This window comes from Pongo pygmaeus, chromosome 10, assembly GCF_028885625.2.
Source record: "Pongo pygmaeus isolate AG05252 chromosome 10, NHGRI_mPonPyg2-v2.0_pri, whole genome shotgun sequence".
Classification (NCBI taxonomy): domain Eukaryota; kingdom Metazoa; phylum Chordata; class Mammalia; order Primates; family Hominidae; genus Pongo; species Pongo pygmaeus.
The window spans coordinates 80,004,562-80,024,423 of NC_072383.2; the positions used below are offsets into that span (position 1 = coordinate 80,004,562).

The following is a 19,862-nucleotide window of genomic DNA, read 5'->3' on the forward strand; positions in this document are numbered from 1 at the left end:
TACAGGCATGATCCACCACACCTGGCTCTGGCAATGAATTTTTAAAGCTACCTTTTTCCACTCCTGTTATGCTGCCTTCATTCACATAAAAATTACAAAGCTTCTACTACACGCCGGTCCTTGCTGGTCATGTAGGGGATGAGGTACCTACTTTGGAAGGTTGAAAATTGTTGTGACAAAGTTATGCATAGAGTGCTAAGAGACAAGGGGAGTAATGTCTGGCCAAATTCAGAAAAATCAAGGTGAGTGTCGCAGAGGAGGAAATTTTTCGCCAAAGTCTTAAAACATATAGGAGTTAAGCCACATAAAGAAGGGAGCTCAGGCCATTCTTGGGAAGAGGATACCATTTCTGAATGATAGTTTCAGGCAACTACTGGAATATAGGTTACATGTATAAGAAGAGTGAGAGAGGAAGTTAACAAGGAAGGGGTGTGATCATTGACAGCCTTGTAGGTTAAGCTGAGAAGCTTAAATTTCATCTTGGGCACTATGGGGAGTCATTGGCGGAATGTAAAGAAGTAGAGTAACAAGATTTGCAGGTTATAAAATTTTCTTTATACGCAGTTGAATCTATTCATACATTCAACAAATATTTATTAGCATTTACTATAAGAAATGTGCAGGAAAGGAAAATGCAGCAATAAACAATAAAGTCAGGGTCCCTGCCCTCATGGAGTTGACAGTTCCCCAATAGAGACAGGTAATCAATTGTTTATTACTCAAGGAGACCAGCTGGGAGTGTATTTATTTCAATAATCACGGTAAGAAGTGAGGAGGGTCACAATTGAGGCAGTAGTAGCAGAAGTAGAAAAGAAAAGATGCATTTTTTTTTAAGATAGGAGTAGAAGTAACAAGATTTAGTCATTCTGATGACCAAAACCCAGATATGATATTCTAATAATAACTATGTAGCTGATAAAGAGATTTCACCTATTGAGTGGACATTCTATACCAGGTACTGAAACAAGCACTCTATTTTACTGAATGCTTGTGGAAACTCGGCAAAAATTACTTGTCAATTTTATCAGAAACTGAGGATGTGATAGATTTCAAAAATGATTTTAACACTTTGCAGAATCTCCCATCAAAAGACAGAGCCTATTTCCTCACAAGGCTTGGTCTTGTGGCTTACTTTGATCAATAGAACACAACGGGAATGACATCCTACCAGCTTAGTCCAGCCCTGTCTCATGGGCCCTTCTTCTGTGGTATCCCCATTACACAGAGCAAGTATAAGTGATAACAAGACCAAGAAATAAAACCTGGAATGAACCTCATGCATAAAGATTTCCTAAATTTTGTAAAACTTTTCAGGTTCCTCAGAAAAGACCTTACTATTTACATAAGTTTTAAATCACATATGACTGTTTCTCGGTCCACATCACTCCCCACCTTTACCATCATGACACCTTAATTCCTCAGAAAAACTAATTGCCCATTTGGATCAGGAGAAAATGCTAATGTACATGAATAAATCAAGAAATATCGGCACCTTTTAGGATCCTCTGTTAAGTTCTTGGGGCACAAGCAGTGAACCTCTGATGGTGTTTCATAGAAATCTATAAATGTAATTATATGGCCCTGTAATAGTTTACCATAATAACCATGAGCCAAGAATTCTGCTCTATGGAGCTATTCATGGAATAATACATCAGAGCTAGAAGGGGAATTAAAGAAAATATATTCTAACTCTGTTCTTTCAAAGATGAGAAAACTGAAGTTCAGAAATATTGTCATCAGCCCAAGGTCATACAATTCATTAGTTAGAAAGATGGAATCAAATACAGGTCTTCTAAAAACTCTGACTAATGCTACTGCAACTTAAAAATAGTGCTGCCTCCAATGAATAATTGGTTAATAGCAGGGAAAATCAAAATGGACACTTTCGTCTCCCTAGGAAATTTCAAATCCTACAACATTAAAGTAAAACTAAATGAAAGAAATCTAAACAACGAAAGTACAAGAGAACATATTTGTAAAAATGAAACAGTATTTCCTTAACAAGCTACCTTTCAACAGTTTTCTTGAAAAGCAAAAATCAATTTTTAGATAGTTCATTAGTGAGGTAAAATTCAGTTGAGACTATTTTTAAGTAAAATTAAACATTCAATAATAGGGTTTAAATACTTTGAAGAAGTTCTTTTAAAAAATGTTGTGGAGGTATAATTAATGCCTAAAAAAGAAACATTAAAAGTAAAATGATTGTGATCATTCTCTTTCCCCAGGTAAGATAATCTCCAATAATCATTTTATCCTTAACTAATAGTAACAACTTCTGAAGTTTAAACAATAACTCTTATTTAACCTGCAGTTTAAGAAATACATTTGAACTACCTAAAAATATCATAAATTCAACTTTTTCTAAAGTTCTTTAAATTGTCATCTAATTGTCTCATTCTCACAGTGGCAGTTTTGGTAATTTTTACAATTAAGGGATAAAAGTTTTCAAGAACTTTTTGAAAGTTACATAGGAGAGTTGGAATAAATATAAAAACAGAACAGAGCTGGTGATTCAGTAGCTATATTGTGGGATACCCTTCCAGCCGACACCTTTCTGGGAAGCATCCTCAGACCCAGACTGATGAAGGAGTGGGCAGCCTTCTGTGCAACTTGTGACTTTCCAGCTAGCACAGCTGATGAGAAGAGAAGTGAGCATATATTTCAAGATAAGATAATCTTATTTTCTCTCTTGGAAATTTATATTTTGAGATTCAGGGACACAACTTGCTGGCATTGGTTCTTGGAGTTATAAGGTATTGTTCAACTGCTGTTAGAACTAGTGTCATAGAAACCTAGATTCACCATGAGTCATCAAGGGACTCAAAGACAGACGTATCTGGAGAAAAAGAGAATAAAGCTGAACATGCAGCCTCCAGCCCCAGAGAAAGAGTGAGAGAGAACAGGAGAATAGAACCTTATTAGAAGCCAGATGTATTTCCAGAAACTGGGTTCCTTGAAATTTCTCTGGTTCATAAGTGCTTCACAGACATAATGGGCTAGTAAATTACGTCTTTATTTTGGAACAAATTGAGAGATATATTAGGAAGCATGACAGAGATCAAGCTGTCAGCTTTAATTGGGGATAAAAGCTAAGTTGGAGAAGGGCAAACTGCTAATAATTCACCCCAGATTTGTCAGATTTACCTACCCAGTCACAAGCCCAGTAAAAATCACAGTATAGAGGCAAAGATAATGCATCTCTCTGCAGTTAGGCCAATTTCAAAGTGAGAGAAGAAAGAAATAGGTGATCTATACATATGAAGTGTGTTCTTCCAAATCACCAAATAATAAGTGCTGCCTCTCTTTTTGACACTAGGCCTCCTCCAAGATATTCTTATGTAACTACTCTACTTGTCACCTGGACATCAGGACTTTTGAAAACTTCCCAAGTGTTTCTATTGTGCAGCCTGTCATGAGAATATCCTCTCTAGGGAAGACTTACTAGAGAAAGAAGTAGCCATCATCAGTCTTTCAAGCCTTTTGCACTCTTACCTATTGGATTTGAACATCTTATGTAAGGTCATCTTGGGTCTTGATTGTCCCTCTCAGGTAAGCATGTTAGCATTTTTGTCAGGACTAGTTTGTTTCCATACCCAAGAGGCTCCAATCAAAATACCAATGACTTCTCCCTGCATTATCTGTGATCCTCTAACTCATAAGGAATATCCCACAAAAAGCTCCATAGCCCATCAAAAAAAAAAAAAAAAAAAAAAAACCAAACTAACTCTAAGGTTTGCTCAGTCCAAGTTATATACCCTTTACTATTTCCCAGCTAAAATTATGTCAACCTATATTTCATTATATCTCATCAAATTTTTTGCAATAAGATTAAATAACTTTATGATATACCAATGATAAAATAACAGCTAAAATATACTCCATATTTGATATGAATCCCCTTCCATTATGAATTTCACAGAAAGATTTAAAAATGTTCAAAGAAATTTTACATTTAAGATATAAATATTTTATTAAGTAAAAGAATTTGAAGCCTAAAGAATTTAAAGTTCTTCTCAATTTCTTATTCCATTTAATCTCTGCAAGAAGTCTTGATACTTGAAGCTATAGTATGTTTCACCTGTTATAAAAGCTATGAATGCCATAGCACTAATAAAGTTGAATTTAGCCAAAGTCTGTCATGTAGCTCATTAAAAAAAAAAATTCAAAGATTTCTGGCTGGGTACAGAGGCTCATGCCTGTAATCCCAGCACTTTGGGAGGCTGAGGCAGGTGGATCACCTGAGATTAGGAGTTCAAGACTAGCCTGGCCAACATGGGGAAATCTTGTCTCTACTAAAAATAAAAAAAAAAACAGCTGGGCATGTGGGCGTGTGCCTGTAATCCCAGCTAGTCAGAAGACTGAGGCAGGAAAATCACTTGAACCCAGGAGGCAGAGGTTGCAGTGAGCTGAGATTATGCCACTGCACTCCAGCCTGGGTGACAGAGTGAGACTCCATCTCATAAAATAAAAAAAAAATTCATGTCATAAAAAATGAAATAATTAATAAAATATATCATAGTTTCATAGCCCTGGACCATTTCTGACAAATTGAGATAACCAGCCAAACCCCAATACCTAGACATTTCTTCATAAAATTTTGTTACAATAACATACTTAGTGTTCTCATTAACCAGTAGTTCTCATTCCTAAATGTGTACTATAATTTGTCTTATATACTCTTAAAAAATACTAGTATCTTACCCAATAACAGTTAAATCAGCATCTTTGAATGAGGAATTTGTAAAGATGTAATTTTTAAATCTCCCAAGGTTTTTTAAATTATTTTTTAGTAACCTTAAAAAAGGCAGTTCTAAGTTTACAGGCAGTTGAGTGGAAAGTACAGGGAGTTCCCATATTGCACCAGTGTGGTACCTTTGCTACACTGATGACACAATTTTGATGAATAATTATTAACTAAAGTATATAGGTGACACTTACATTCACTCTGTGTTGTACATTATATGCGGCTTAACAAATACATGACATATATCCACCATTACCTACAATACAAAATAGTTTCACTGGCCTTAAATTCCCCTATTCTCCAACACTTCATTCTTTTTTCCCTCCACTGGAACCCCTGGCTGGCAACTACTGACGTTTTCTTTTGTTCTGTCTTCACAGTTTTGCCTTTTCCAGATGAATTACCTAGTTGAAATCATTCTGTATGTAGCCTTTTCAGGTTGGCTTCTTTCACTTAGCAGTATATATCTCAGGTGTCTTCATGTCTTTTCATGGCTTGAAAGCTCGTTTCTTCTTCTTACTGAATAATATTCCAGTGTCTGGATGAACCACAGTTTATTTATCCATTCACCTATTTAGGGATATCTTGGCCCAGAGTATTTTAATGTCCAGCCAGAGTTAACCTCTGCCATAGACCATAGCAGAAACTCAATAGTATCTGAAGGAAGAGGAAATGGGGAAAATCTTTATTTTAGCCATAGTGAGCTGTCAGGCAGTCAGTTGCAGTGCACAGTTAAACACTTGTGTGAAACACAATTGAGTGAAAGTTCTCATTAAGGGGTTAATATTTTGCCATAAGCACCTATCATTTTAGGGGGAAGCCACCTACTCAAACTGTCTTTTCATGCTGCCATTTAAGTTACTGCTGCCTCCTTGCAAAGTCTAGAAATTTACACTGGTAGCAGCTCCAGTCACCATATGCTGTTTTACTCCCTCCCTATCTCACCTCTAAATTTAATTTAATCTCTCTTAATTCCATTTATTTTTTGAGCTCTGTGCTTTCACACTTCCTTGTGAGCAAGCATTTTAGTCCTATGCTTTAATTCAGTCATTTAATAAGGGTAAGCTTAGAAATTTTTGAAATCTGTGCCACAGGAAAGAATTCCCCTAGTCCTCTCATTTATTTGAACTGGAGAATCACCTTCAGCATATTTCTAAGGTAAACTTGTTCTGGTTTTTTTTTTTTTCTTTTTCTGTAACTTGTGACCCCAGAAACCTAAGATGTACCAGCTTTTGTCATATGCTCCTCAGCTTTTGAAAGTCCCAGATATTGTGAATCATTTGTTTTTGTTGTTTTTGTTTTCAAACAGCTTTACTGAAAATAATTCACACACCATACAACTTATTCATTTAGAGCATACCATCTAATATTTTTCAGTTTACTCACTGCTGTGTGGCCATCAGCACAATTAAATTTTAGAACATTTCAACCTCCTAAAAAAAAAAAAATCCTGTTCCCATTAGCAGTCAATCCCTATTCTATACCAACCCTAAGCAACTTACTAATATATTTCATTATTCTGGCCATTTAATACAAATATGTTCTTTTGTGACTAGATTCTTTAACTTAGCATAATGTTTTTAAGAGCAATTGTACCATAGCATGAATTAATACTTCATTTCTTTTTATTGCCAAATAATATTCCCTTGTATGGATATGCCAGATTGGATTGACACACATTCATCAGTTGATAGACATTTGGGTTATTTCCACTCTTGGGCCACTATGAATAGTATTGTTCTGAATAATCACAAACAAGGTTTTGTATGGATATATATTTTCATTTCATTTGGATATATATATTGGAATAGGATTGTGGGTCATATGATAACACTATGTTTAACTTTTGAGAAACTGCCAGACTGTTTTTCATAGTGACTGCACCATCTTACATTCCCACCGGCAGCATATAAGCGTTCCAATTTCTCCACATCTTTGCTAAAGTTGCTGTTGTCATCTCTTTTAGTATAGCCATCCAGTAAATGTCAATAGCATCTTATTGTGGTTTTTATTTGATTTTCACTAATGATGTAGAACAACTTTTCATATGCTTATTGGTCACGTGTATATCGTCTCAGAGAAAATACCTATTCAAATCCTATGACCATTTTAACATTGAGTTACTGTCTTCTTTAATGAATGGTAAAATTCATTTAAATATCTGGATACAAGTTATTTATCAGACATATGTTCTCTCATTCTGTGTTTTTTTTTTCCTTGAGGATATAATTCGAAGCACAAAAGTTTTAAAATAATACGGTTTATTTTGTTTTTTTTTTTCCTGCTTATGTTTTCAGTGTAGTATCTAAGAAAGTTTCCTAACCAATGATCATTAGGATTTACTCCTAAATTTTTCCCCAGGAATTTATAGTTTAATCCCTTATATTTAAGTCTACGATCCATTCTGAGTTTTTATGTTTTTGTTTGTTTGTTTCTTTGTTTTTGTTTTTTGTTTTGCATATGATTTGAGGTAAGGTTCCAACTTTATTCCTTTGAATGTGGTCATTCAGTTTCCCCAGCAGTGTTTGTTGAAATGACTATTTTTTCACTATTTAATTTTCTTGGTACATTTGTCAAAAATAAATTGACCATATGTTTGTAATTATGCCAGTACCACACTGTCTTGATTACTGTAGCTTTGCAGTAAGGGTTGAAATCAGGAAGTATGAGCCAAGATCGTTTGACTATTCTGGGTCTCTTGCATTTCCTCATGAATTTTAACTTCGATTTGTCAATTTCTTCTAAAAAGCCAGCAAGAATTTTGACAGGGATTGCATTGAATATTTCCACCAATTTAGGAAGTATTGGCCATCTTAACATTATTAATCTTTCAATCCATTAACATGAGACGTCTTTCTATTTATTTAAGGTTTTTTTTAATATCTTTAAGCAATGTTCTGTATTTTCTAGGGTACAAATCTTATACACCTTTTTGTTAAACTTATACTTAAATATTTTGTTCTTTTTTATGTCATTATGGTTGGAAATGTTTCTTAATTTCAAATGCATAATTTTCATTGCTAACCTATAGAAATAATTGATTTTTAGAAATTGATCTTGTATTTTTCAGCCTTCACAGGTTTTTAGTGTAATCCTTACAATTTTCTGTATACAAAATAACGTGATCTGCAAATAGAGATGTTTTACTTCCTTCTTTCCAATTTAGATGTCTTTTATTCCCTCTTCTTGCCTAGTTGCCTGGGCTGGAAACTCCAATACAATGTTAAATCAAGGGATGAAGTTGAACATCTGTGTCTGGTTCTTGATCTTAGGGTGAAAATATTCATTCTTTCACTATTAAGTATGAGGTTAACTGTGGATTATTTGTAGATGGTCTTTACTAGGTAAAAATGAGTGTTTTATCATGAAATGTAGTTGTAGTACATCAAATGTTTTTGAAATGACTGTATAATATTTTGTATTTTATTCTGTAAAAATGGCTTATTACATTAATTAATTTTGGATGTTAAATCAACCTGTGTTCCTAGGATAAATCCTACTTGTTCATGTTGTATAATCCTTTTAATATGTTATTGGATTTGGTTTGCTAGTATTTTGATGAGTAATTTTGCAAATATATTCATCAGCGATATTAGGTTGCAGTTTTTTTCTTCTAGTTTTAGTATCAGGGTAATACTGCCCTCATAGGATGAGTTGGAAATTGTTTCCAACTCTTCTATTTATTAAAAGAATTTGTGAAGTATTTATAGTAGTTTTTCTTTGAATGTTTGATAGATTTCACCAGGGAAAACATATGGTACTTGGCTTTTCTTTCAGGAAGTTTTAAAATGATCAATTCAATCTTTTGCTTATTATAGACCTATCTGGAATTTCTATTTATTCTAGAGTAAGAGTCAGTACTTTGTGTCTTCCAAGAAATTAATTCATTTCATGCAACTCATCTTGTTGGTTTATAGTTGTTTGTAATAACATTCCCTTATAATCTTTTTATTTCAATACAATAATAGTAACATTCCTTTTTCATTCTTGATTTTAGTAATTTCAGACTTGTCTTTGTTTTTTATTCTTGGTTAGTTCAACTAAAATTTTGTCAGTTTTTCTGATATTTTTAAAAGCATCAAATAGCTACTCCTGCTTTCCTTTCATTTATAGTTGTGTGGTATATCTTCTTCCATCCTATTACTTTCAAACTATGTCTCTTTCAGACAAAGTATTATTGGATCACAGTCTTTAAAATCCAATTTAAAAGTTCTTGTGTTTTGGTGAGATTGTATAACCCACATGCATTTAATATTATTGATATGTTTAGAATTATATCTGCCGTTTTGCCTTTTGTTTTCTATGTGTCACATGTCTTTTTTCTTTTTCTACTGATTTTTTTATACTAAGCAGCTTATGTTTAATGTAGCAGTTTAATTTTTAGTACATTTTAAATTATATTTTGAAATATTCATTAGTGGTTCTTCTAGGACTTACAATGTATGTCTTAACTTATGAAAGTCTAATTTAGATTTATACTGATTTAATACCCATAAAATATAGAAACTTTATTCCTATATAGCTACATTTCCTCCCTATATTTTGTGCTATTACTGTCATACATACTACTTCTATAAAGCTTACAAACTGAACAATACATTGTTATAATTATTACTTTATATTATCTTAATTTTTTAAAGAACTAAAGAAACAGAAGCAAATATATATGTATAGAGCTTGTTATATTAACATTCTTATTTACCCTTTCTGTTTCTTTTTATTCCGTCTAGTGGTGCGAGATAACACTTGGTATCATTTCCTTACTCCAATATAACTTCGTTTTCACCCAGTTCCTTTGAACAGTGATTGTCAAATATATGACATTTCCTTGTGTTACATGCCAAATTGTTGTATTATGCAATTGCTTTTTGAATCAGTCAAAAGAAGAAAAGACAAGAGCATGCAATTATGCTATATTTTTCAATTAGCTACATAATTACCTTTATGGGCATTCTTTGTTTTTCTTGTAGCTTTGAATTACTGTCTATTGTCACTTGCTTTCAACCTGAAGGAGTTCCTTTACTATTTATTTTAAGGCAGTTTACTGGCAACAAATTCTCTCAATTTTTGTTTCCCTGGGAATGTCTTATCTTACCCTCATTTTTGAAAGATAGTCTTGCTAGATATAAATTTATTTTTCACTGTTTTTACTTTTAGCTTTTTGAATATGTCATCCCACTACCTTCTGGGCCCTTCTTTCTGATAAGCTGCCAGCTTGTTGTAATGATTCCTTTTACTCTTGCACCTTTCAAGATTTTCTCTTTGTCTTTTAGCGTTTTGACTGTGACATGTCTGGGTGTTTTTCTCTTTGTACTTATTGTGCTTGGAGCTTGCTGAGGTTCTTGGCTGTGTATGTGAATACATTTCATCAAATTTAATAAGTCTTCAACTTTTATTTCCTTGCTTATTTATTCTGTCCCTTGCTTTCTTCTCCATTGCTAGTCCCATGAAATGTATGTTGGTGTGTTTAATGGTGTCCTGCATTTCTCTGAGACTCTGTTAATTTTTATTTATTCTTTATTCTCTCTGTTTCAGATTGCCTGATCTCTATTGATCTGTCTTCAAGTTCACTATTCTTTTCTTCTGCTAGCTCATTTCTACTCTGCTAATGAATTTTTCATTTTAGTTATTTTACTTTTAAACTATAGAATTTTAATTTGGTTATTTTTTAATAATATCTATCTCCTTATGGTATTCTATACTTGATAAAATATTGTCATCATACCTTCCTTTAGTTATTTAAGCTTGATTTATTTCTGTTCTTTGAAAGTATTTGTAATTGCTTCTTTGAAGTTTTTGTCTACTAAGTCCACTATCAGGGACACTTTAAAGACATATTCTATAATCAGTTTTTTCCTTATTTATAAGTCACACTTTCCTATTTCTTGGTATGTCCTATTATATTGTTGAAAACTGAACATTTCAAATAATCTATTTTACCAACCCTGGATACTGATAATTCCTGGAGTTGTATTGCTTATCTGGTCTTTTAAAAATTTGCTTAGTTGCTTAACTGAAATAGTTCTATGCCGTATGTTTCCCTTACAGTGAAAAGATTCTGATGTCATTGCTCACATATTCCCCCTTGTTTTTTCTTTAAGCCTGGCCACCCTGGTCAGTATAGCCACTAATTTGTCAAATGTTATAGGTAAATCTCTATAGCCAGTTAGATTTTTACTCTTTACCATTAATGTGTGTTTGTGGTTTGGAAATTGCTAGCACAGTTCAGGGATTTTACATGTCTCTGCATATTCAACCAGGAACAATAGATTAGAGGGTCTCTGTCTGGCTACTCCTGAGAGTGTGCAGTCTTGGGCAAGCACATGTTTTTTGAGAATGCCAGGAATTACTATGATATTATTTAGAACACTGGTTAGGAGTCATCTCTGGGTCAGAGTAGCTTATTATTCTGTCAATGTTCAGTCAGAAGTTGTGTTTACGCCCATTTGCCAGTGAAGCTTCAGACATGTTGATTAGTGTGAGTCTTGGGAGATGTTTTTAAATATACGCCCACATGTAGATTTCATGTTTATGTCTGGGTAAGCCTATTACACAGGCACAGGCCTCCTCTAGAATTGTCCACATCATAGAAGGGCTTTTCTTTGCTGTCTTTTTCTCTGATTGTCTCTGGTAAGCTTCTGGCTACTCTGCCATTTTGTTTGTATCAGACCTACCAGTGTCTAAGCTTTGGGACTTAAAATGATGTCATTGTGGTTTTTTCATTATCATAACTGCAAAAGACGGATTATTCCTTTCCTTCTGTTTTTTACTAATAATACCTACTCCTCCTTTGTGAGTGAAATAACCCATTAAGGCTCGGATATGTAAAGCTACATTCAGAAATTTCTAATTAACAGTTCCAGATACAATTTGAGAGGGTGAGTTGAAGTTGACTTTGAGGAAGCCTATTTAGCCCTTTATACCTGGTGCGATCTATTTTGTTGTTTTTTAAACATTTTCAACTTTAATTTTAGATATGGCGTAGCCAGGCAGAGTGGCTCACACCTGTAATCCTAGTACTTGGGAGGTTGAGGCAAGAGTATCACTTTGGGCCCAGGAGTTAGAGACCAGCCTGGACAACAAAGTAAGACCCTCATCTCTACAAAAAATTAAAAAATTAGCCAGGCATGGTGGTGTGTGCCTGTAGTCCCAGCTACTCAGGAGGCTGAGGTGGGAGGATCACTTGAGCCCAGGAGTTTGAGATTGCAGTGAGCTATGATTACGCCACAGTGTTCCAGCCTGTGTGACAGAGTGAGAACCTGTCTCAAAAACAAAAAGGAAAAAAAAAGATACATAGGGTACAAGGGGTAAATGTGCAGGTTTGTTACTTGGGTATTTTGTGTAATGCTGAGGTTTGGGGTATGGATCCTATAACCAAGGTAGTGAACATAGTACCCAATAGGTAGGCTTTTAAGTGATGCCTAGCTCCTTCCCTCCCCTTTCTAGTAGTCTACAGTGTCTATTGTTGCCATGTTTATGTCCCTGTGTGTTCAATGTTTATCTCCCACTTAAAAGTGAGAACATGCAGCATTTAGTTTCCTGTTCCTGCGTTAATTCACTGAGAATAATAACCTCTGTCTGCATTCATGTTGCTGCAAAAAACATTACTTCATTTTTTTCTGGCTGCATAGTATTCCATGACCTATATGTACTACGTTTTCTTTTTTTTTTTCTAAAAAGATATAATTTTTATTTTTATTATTAGTTTTTTAAATGAATGAAGTTGTAATATTTTTCTCTAAATTGCTTAGCTTGATAAATAAAATTCTGTTTTGAAATATACATAGTACATCATTTTATATTTCCATATTAGTTTAATGAATATCACTTTTTTCTTTTTGATTAAACAATAGAAATTTATTTTCTCACCTCCCTGGAGGCTAGAAGTTCAAGACCAAGGTTTAGCTGATTTGGTTTCTCGCAAGGGCTCTTTCTCTAGCTTGTACACGGCCATCTTCTTGCTGAGTCCCTTCTTTCTGTGTCCTCACATGAGCCTTTTCTTGGTTCATTTGAACAGAGAGAGGAAGTGAGTTCTTGGGTATCTCTTCTCACAAGGTCATTAATCCTTAGGGAACAAACTCCCATCCTTATGACCTCATTCACCCCTAATGGTTTCTCCCAAGGCCCCCCTCTCCAAATTTAGTAACACTGGAGGTTAGGATTTCGACATATGATCTTGAGGAAGACACAAATATTCAGTCTATAATAGTGGACATCAACCTCACAATGTTATCTAAGACTGAATATCCATTGACAAGTGTAATGTTAACATTTCTTTTTTCTTTTTTTTTTTCTTTTTTTATGTTTGGGGTACAAATAATCTTGTCACTCAAGTACAGAGCTTAGTATCTGTACAGTTCATTTTTCAACACTTGCCCCATTTACTCTCTCTCTCCACTCTAGTGTTTTCCAGTGTCTATTGTTGCCGTCTTCATGTCCACGATTACATAATGTTTATCTCACACTTATAAGTGAGAATATGCAGTGTTTGATGTATGAACCTGCAGTATTTGGTTTTCTGTTCCTGCATTAATTCATGAATAATGGCCTCCAGCTGCACTCATATTGCTACAAAAGATATGACTTCATTCTTTTTTATGGCTGCATAGCATCCCATGGTGTATATGTACCACATTTTCTTTATCCAATCCACCATTGATGGGCACCTAGCTTGATTCCATATCTTTGCTATTATAAATAGTGCTATGATGAACAGGTAAATGCAGAAACAATGAACAGACCAATGTTGAGTTCTGAAATTGAATCAGTAATAAAAACCTACCAATTAAAAAAAGTCTCAAACTGGATGGATTCACAGCTGAATTCTTCCTATGTACAAAGAAGAGCTGGTACAATTTCCACTAAAACTATTTCAAACAATCGAAGAGGAGGGACTCCTCCCTGATTCATTCTATGGAGCCACATCACCCTGACACCAAAACATGGCAAAGACACAATGAAAAAAGAAAACTACAGGCCAATATCCCTGATGAACATAGATGCAAACATCCTCAAGAAAATACTAGCAAATCTAATTCAACAGCACATCAAAAAGTTAATTCACCATGTTCAAGTAGACTTCATTACTGGGATGCAAAGTTGGTTCAACATACACAAATCAATAAATGTGATTCACCACATAAACAGAATTAAAACCAAAAACCACATGATCATTACAACTGACACAGAAAAAAACTTGATAAAATTCAGTAGCCCTTCATGATAAAAACAGGAAACTAAATCGGAGGAACATATTTCAAACTAATAGGAGCCATCTATGACAAACTCACAACTATGTCATATTGAATGGGCAAAAACTAGAAGCACTTCCTTTGAGAGATAGAAGAAGACAAGAATTCCCACTCTCACCACTTTTATTCAACATAATACTGAAAGGGCGGACAGAGTTATCAGGGGAGCAAAAGAGATAAAAAGATTCTAAATAGGAAAATGAGTTAAAGTATCTCTCCTCACAGATGATATGATTCTGTGCCTTGAAAACCTGAAAGACACCACCAAAAATCTTCAAGAACTGATAAGCAAAGTTTCAGGTTACAGAATCAATGTACAAAATTGTAGCATTTTTACGCTAATAATGCTCAAGCTGAGAGCCAAATCAACAATGCAGTCCCATTTAAAATAGCCACAAAGAAAATAAAATACCAAGGAATAGAGCTCACAAAGAAGATGAAAGATCACTACAATGAGAACCACAGAACACTGCTGAAAGAAATCAGGGACAACACAAATAAATGGAAAATCATTCCATGCTTATGGATTAGAAGAATCAATATTGTTAAAATGACCATACTGCCAAAAGCAATTTACAAATTTAACACTATTTCTCTCAAACTATCAAAGTCACTTTTTACAGAATTAGAAAAAAAAATTCTAAAATGCATATGGAACCAAAAAAGAACCTGAATAGCCAAAGCAGTTCTAAGCAAAACGAACAAAGCCAGAGGCATCAGACTACCCAACTTCTCACTGTACTAAAAGGCTACAGTGACAAAAACAGCATTTTCCTAGTACAACAGACCCATAGACCAATGGAACAGAATCAAAAATTCAGAAATAAAGTCGCACACCTGCAACCATCTGATCTTCAACATGGCCGGCAAATACAAGCAGTGGGGAAAGGACTCCTTAGTCATTAAGTGGTACTGGGATAACTAGCTAACCATATGCAGAATAATGAAACTGGACCCCTACCTTTCACAATATACAAATTAAATATTTAAATGTAAGATCTCAAAATATAAAAATCCAAGAAGAAAACCTAGGAAATACCCTTCTCAACAGCAACCTTGGCAAGGAATTTTTGGCTAAGTCCCCCAAAACAATTGCAACAGAAACAAAAATTTACAAGTGGGACCTAATTAAACTAAAGCGCTTCTGCACAGCAAAAGAACTTGTCAGAAGTAAATAGACAACCTTACAGAATGGCAGTAAATATTTGCAATCTGTGCAATATTAGACAGAGGTCTAATATTAAGAATCTAAAAGGCACTTAACCAAACCACCAAACAAAAACCAAATAGCCCCATTAAAAAGTTGGCAAAGGACACGAACAGACACTTCTCAAAAGGAGATACGTAAGTGGCTAGCAAATATGAAAAAATGCTTATCATCACTAATCATCAAAAAAATGCAAATCAAAACCACAATGAGATACCATCTCACACCAGTCACAATGGCTATTAATCTAAAATTAAATTTTAATCTAAAATGGCTCGCTGGTGCCATCTGGAAGTAAATTCTCTTTGTGAATAAAAGCCTAAGCCTTAGTATGTAAATTTGGCTGAGAAAGACAATTTAAGCAGGTGAAGAATAATTAATCATCTTAATGTCTAAAAACCTTTTCAAGAAATCCTGAGGTAGACAGAATTCTAAGATGCCCTCCACCTCAGATTACTAGGCCCTGGTTTACACACCTTCTCCCAGTTATTCAGACACTAATATATGCGTTGCTGTGAAAAGATTTTGCAGATGTAATTAAAATCTTTATTCAATTGGCTTAAATTAGGAAAATTATCCTAGGTGGGTCTGACCTAATCAGGTAAATAATGAAAATAAGATGAAGTGCTAGAATTTCCTTTTTAAAGAATGAATAGGCCAGCCACAGTGGCTCATGCCTGTAATCTCAGCACTTTGGGAGGCTGAGGCGGGTGGATCACCTGAGGTCAGGAGGTCAGGACCAGCCTAGCCAACATGGTGAAACCTATCTGTACTAAAATACAAAAAAAAAAAATTAGCCAGGCATAATGGCAGGTGCCTGTAATCCCAGCTACTGGGGAGGCTGAGACAGGAGAATCGCCTGAACCTGAGAGATGGTGTTGCTGTGAGCCAAGATTGCGCCACTGCACTCCAGCCTGGGAGCTGAACAGGACTCCATCTCAAAAAAAAAAAAAAAAAAAGAATGAATAATATTTTATTGTATGTTCATGGCACATTTTCTGTATCCATTTATCAATAGACACTTAGATTTTTTATCTTGGCAATAGTAAATAATAGTTCAATGAAGAAGAGGGTACTAATATCTCTTTGAGATCTTGACTTCAATATAACCAGAAGTGAGATGGCTGGAGCATATGGTAATTCTTTTTTACAATATTTTGAGAAGTCACCATAGTGTTTTTAATAGTGGCTGTACCATTTTTATATTCCCATGAATAGTATACAAGGGTTCCAATTTCTCCACATCCTCACCAACACTTGTTATCTTTCGATTTTGACTAATAGCCATTTCAACAGTTGTAAAGTAATATTTCATTGTGGTTTGAATTGTACTGGTAATTAGTGATGTTGAACATTTTTTTCATATATCTGTTGGTAATTTTTATGTCTTTGGAGAATTGTCTATTGAAGCCCTTTATTTTTTAGTTAGCTGTGTGGGCTTTTTGTTTATTTGGTTGTTTTGTTCTTGCTGTTGAGTTATAGGAGATTCTTATATATTTTGGATATTAATCCCTTATCAGATACATGGTTTTCCAATATTGTACCCATTGCATAGGCTGTCTTTTTACTCTACTGAGTATTTCCTTTACTCTTAGAAGCTTTTTAGTTTGATATATTCCCACTTGTCTAATTTTATTTTATTGCTTGTACTTTGGGGTTCATATCTAAATCATTGCCAATAACAATGCCAGAAAATTTTTCCCGGAGTTTTCTTCCAGGAGATTTATAGTTTCAGGTTTTACATTTAAGTCTTTAATCGACTTTGAATTAATTTTGGGGTATGGTGTAAGAAAAAGGTTCAATTTCATTCTTTCCATTGTGGGTATCCGCTTTTCCCAACAGCATGCAATATGAATGAACTTGGAAATCATTATGCTAAGTGAAATAAGTCAGTCACAGAAGGACAAATACTGCAAGGTTCCATGCATACGAAGTATCTAAAATAGTTGTACTCTCAGAAACAGAGAGTAGAGTGTTTTTTTCCAGGAGTTAGGGAAAGGGAAAATGAGGAATTGTTGTTTCACAGGTATATAGTTTAATATATGCAAGATGAATCATTTCTAGAGATATACTGTTCAACATTCTGCTTATAATTAATGATACTGTATTGTGCACTTAAAAATTTGTTGTGTAGGTAGATCTCATGCTAAATGTTCTTACTACAATTAAATAAATAAATACACAAGTAAATACAATAAAATAAGATGAAGTATGGTACAGCCATTATGAACAACAGTATAGAAGTTTTTAAAAATAATAATAATAATAAAATTACCATATGACCCAGCAGTCTTGTCTTCTGGGTAAATATCCAAAGAACATGAAATCGCTAACTTGTAAAGCTACCTGCATTTTCATGTTCATGGTATTATTCACAAAAGCCTGGATATAGAAACAATCTAAATGCCCATCGACAGATGAATAAAGAAAAATGGTGTGTATGTGTGTGTGTGTGTGTCTGAGTGGGTCTGTGTGTAACAGGATATTATACAGCCTTTAAAAAGAAAGAGATTATGCCATTTGCCACAACATGAATGTACTTGGAGGACATTATACTAAGTGAAGTAAGCCAGACAGAGAAAGAAAAATATCACATAATCTCACTTATATGTGGAATATATACATGAGCTCAAATACATGGAGATACACAGGTAGATAGAAAATGAAACAGTTTTTACCACAGGCTGGGCATGGGGAAAGAAATAGAGAGATGCAGATTAAAAGATAGAAAATAGCAGGTATGTAGGATGAACAAACCTACAGATCTAATGTATAAAATGAGGACTAAAGTTAATAAAACAATTTCATTGGAGATTTTTGTTAAATAGATTTTAACTTCTCTTGTCATTTAAAAACAGTAGTTATATGAGATGATAGATATGTTAATCCACTTTACTATAGTAACCATCTTACTTTCTCTACATATTCCATAACATAGTTATAAATCTCAAATATACAGAATAACACTTATTTTAAAAAAATAAGGTGAAGTATGAGAGACATGCTCTCCTGTTGGCCTAGAAGAAAATGGAACTTGTCATGAGTTCTACAGCTACAAAAAAATGAATTCTGCCAACAAATTAAATGAATTTCAAGAGGTCCTCAAGTTGAAGATAAGAATGGAGCCCCAGATAACACTTTGATTCCTAACAGTTTTATTTCAGCTGTGTGAGAACTGAGAAGAAAATCCAGCCAATCTGTGCCATGACTACTGACCCATGGAAACTGTAAGATAGTAAATTTGTATTTTTTTTTTTTTTTGCTACTAAGCTTGTGGAAATATGTTACACAGCAATATAAAACTGATCCACTCTCTTCTCTATAATTGAATCCTTGTTTCTGTGGTGCCAGATTGCTAAGGGCAGTATTGCAGTATTGTCTGCCTGCATTTGTTAAGGCTGCTGCTGTAGTTCTACACATGTAAAAAGATCCCCTTGCCTGCATAAAAGTCACTCACCTAAATACAAACTGCCACAAGCCTATAAACAAAGCCTTCATAAAGCAGAGTAAACTGGCACGCTCATAAGCCTATTTCCCCAGCCCTTACAAAAGTCGAAATTCAAAACAAATCCCCAGGCTTCATAGTAAAAAAACCAACTGCAAAACCAGAAATGCAAACTTTAAGAAACACGTAAGACTGCTGAAAAATGAAAGTCAAAAGCTACAACAGGTCCCACTTGCTAACCTAAGGCTTAAAAGAGCCATCAAAGCCCAACCTGAAGATTTCCAGACTTTGGGACATGTAGAAATTCCCAGGCCTAATAATACAGTCAGATAACAGATTTATAAAATTCCTGAAGATCAGAATGTCCTTTTTAACCATGATTACTTTCATTTATTTATTTATTTATTTATTTTATTTTATTTATTATTATTATACTTTAGGTTTTAGGGTACATGTGCGCAATGGGCAGGTTAGTTACATATGTATACATGTGCCATGTTGGTTCGCTGCACCCACTAACTCGTCATCTAGCATTAGGTATATCTCCCAATGCTATCCCTCCCCCTTCCCCCCACCCCACAACAGTCCCCAGAGTGTGATGTTCCCCTTCCTGTGTCCATGTGTTCTCATTGTTCAATTCCCACCTATGAGTGAGAATATGCGATGTTTGGTTTTTTGTTCTTGTGATAGTTTACTGAGAGTGATGATTTCCAATTTCATCCATGTCCCTACAAAGGACATGAACTCATCATTTTTTATGGCTGCATAGTATTCCATGGTGTATATGTGCCACATTTTCTTAATCCAGTCTATCATTGTTGGACATTTGGGTTGGTTCCAAGTCTTTGCTATTGTGAATAATGCCGCAATAAACACGTGTGCATGTGTCTTTATAGCAGCATGATTTATAGTCCTTTGGGTATATACCCAGTAATGGGATGGCTGGGTCAAATGGTACTTCTAGTTCTAGATCCCTGAGGAATTGCCACACTGACTTCCACAAGGGTTGAACTAGTTTACAGTCCCACCAACAGTGTAAAAGTGTTCCAAGTGTGTGGCATGTGTGTTTGTCTGTGTCCCTGTATGTGTGTGTGTGTGTATGTTTTAGCAAACTCTTTAGGAGGAGAATAACCACAACATATGAAATCAGGCAATAACTTCTAATCATGAGGCCAGATACCTTTTTTACCATTTTAGTAGAAAATCCATTAGATT

General features: G+C 34.6%; 1 long non-coding RNA gene across 1 annotated transcript in view; it reads left to right on the top strand.

Moving 5' to 3' along the window:
• Positions 1–2,787: 2,787 nt before the first annotated feature.
• LOC129010652 (uncharacterized) overlaps positions 2,788–19,862 on the top strand; it is a 42,386-nt gene continuing 25,311 nt past the window's right edge. Inside the window, exons 1-2 of the long non-coding RNA XR_008493048.1 lie at positions 2,788–3,224; positions 3,317–3,549. This is a non-coding gene — a long non-coding RNA (uncharacterized LOC129010652). The remainder of the gene's footprint in view (positions 3,225–3,316; positions 3,550–19,862) is intronic.